We start from the raw sequence: 2500 nt of genomic DNA, 5'->3' as shown, positions 1-2500 counted from the left end.
AAAAAATATTCACGTTTTTGAGTGCACATGCATTTCTGCTGCAAATGCCTCTGGAAGTTTCATGCCGTTCGTATGCCAATTGTGGCAACACGAAAATGACCCGTTTTCCCATTCCGAGGGATTTCTGTGCGACCCTAACAGCCCCGTGAGCCACAAGAGACACATCCCCGCCAATTTCTAGCGTTTCACGGGGTCTATCCGTGAAAAATATAGACGTTTTTGAGTGCACATGCATTTCTGCTGCAGATGCCTCTGGAAGTTTCATGCCGTTCGTACGCAATGTGGCAACACGAAAATGACCCCTTTTCCCATTCCGAGGGATTTCTGTGCGACCCTAACTAACAGCGCCCGTGAGCCACAAGAGAGACATCCCCGCCAATTTATAGCGTTTCACGGGGTCTATCCGTGAAAAATATAGACGTTTTTGAGTGCACATGCATTCCTGCTGCAAATGCCTCTGGAAGTTTCATGCCGTTCCTATGCAATGTGGCCACACAAAAATGACCCGTTTTCCCATTCCGAGGCATTTCTGTGCGACCCTAACAGCCCCGTGAGCCACAAGAGAGACATCCCCGCCAACTTCTAGCGTTTGACGGGGTCTATGCGTGAAAAATATTAAAATTTTTGAGTGCACGTGCCTTTCTGCTGCAAATGCCTCTGGAAGTTTCATGGCGTTCCTATGCAATGTGGCAACACGAAAATGACCCCTTTTCCCATTCCGAGGGAGTTCTGTGCCACCCTAACAGCCCCGTGAGCCACAAGAGACACATCCCCGCCAATTTCTAGCGTTTCACGGGGTCTATCCGTGAAACATATAGAAGTTTTTGAGTGCACATGCATTCCTGCTGCAAATGCCTCTGGAAGTTTCATGCGGTTCGTACGCAATGTGGCAAAACGAAAATGACCCGTTTTCCCATTCCCAGGGATTTCTGTGCGACCCGAACAGCCCCGTGAGCCACAAGAGACACATCCCCGCCAATTTCTAGCGTTTCACGGGGTCTATCCGTGAAAAATATCAATTTTTTTTTGACTGCACATGCATTTCTGCTGCAAATGCCTCTGGAAGTTGCATGCGGTTCGCATGCAATGTGGCGACACGAAAATGACCCGTTTTCCCATTCCGAGGGATTTCTGTGCCACCCTAACAGCCCCGTGAGCCACAAGAGAGACATCCCCGCCAATTTCTAGCGTATCACGGGGTCTATCCGTGAGAAATATTCACTTTTTTGAGTGCACATGCATTCCTGCTGCAAATGCCTCTGGAAGTTTCAGGCGGTTCGTATGCAATGTGGCGACACGAAAATGACCCGTTTTCCCATTCCGAGGGATTTCTGTGCCACCCTAACAGCCCCGTGAGCCACAAGAGAGACATCCCCGCCCACTTCTAGCGTTTCACGGGGTCTCTCCGTGAAAAATATCACATTTTTTGAGTGCACATGCATTCCTGCTGCAAATGCCTCTGGAAGTTTCATGCGGTTCGCATGCAATGTGGCGACACGAAAATGACCCGTTTTTTCCCATTCCGAGGGATTTCTGTGCCACCCTAACAGCCCCGTGAGCCACAAGAGACACATCCCCGCCAATTTCTAGCGTTTCACGGGGTCTATCCGTGAAAAATATTCAATTTTTTGACTGCACATGCATTTCTGCTGCAAATGCCTCTGGAAGTTTCATGCGGTTCGCATGCAATGTGGCGACACGAAAATGACCCGTTTTCCCATTCCGAGGGATTTCTGTGCCACCCTAACAGCCCCGTGAGCCACAAGAGAGACATCGCCGCCAATTTCTAGCGTTTCACGGGGTCTATCCGTGAAAAATATTCACTTTTTTGACTGCACATGCATTCCTGCTGCAAATGCCTCTGGAAGTTTCAGGCGGTTCGTATGCAATGTGGCGACACGAAAATGACCCGTTTTCCCATTCCGAGGGATTTCTGTGCCACCCTAACAGCCCCGTGAGCCACAAGAGAGACATCCCCGCCCACTTCTAGCGTTTCACGGGGTCTCTCCGTGAAAAATATCACATTTTTTGAGTGCACATGCATTCCTGCTGCAAATGCCTCTGGAAGTTTCATGCGGTTCGCATGCAATGTGGCGACACGAAAATGACCCGTTTTTTCCCATTCCGAGGGATTTCTGTGCCACCCTAACAGCCCCGTGAGCCACAAGAGACACATCCCCGCCAATTTCTAGCGTTTCACGGGGTCTATCCGTGAAAAATATTCAATTTTTTGACTGCACATGCATTTCTGCTGCAAATGCCTCTGGAAGTTTCATGCGGTTCGCATGCAATGTGGCGACACGAAAATGACCCGTTTTCCCATTCCGAGGGATTTCTGTGCCACCCTAACAGCCCCGTGAGCCACAAGAGAGACATCGCCGCCAATTTCTAGCGTTTCACGGGGTCTATCCGTGAAAAATATTCACTTTTTTGACTGCACATGCATTCCTGCTGCAAATGCCTCTGGAAGTTTCATGCCGTTCGCATGCAATGTGGCAAC

Source organism: Petromyzon marinus, unplaced genomic scaffold (genome assembly GCF_048934315.1).
Source record: "Petromyzon marinus isolate PM22_M1 ecotype Great Lakes invasive population unplaced genomic scaffold, UKy_Petmar_22M1.pri1.0 PM_G_Scaffold_6, whole genome shotgun sequence".
Taxonomy (NCBI): Eukaryota; Metazoa; Chordata; class Hyperoartia; order Petromyzontiformes; family Petromyzontidae; genus Petromyzon; species Petromyzon marinus.
Note: the sequence above shows the minus strand (reverse complement) of the source record.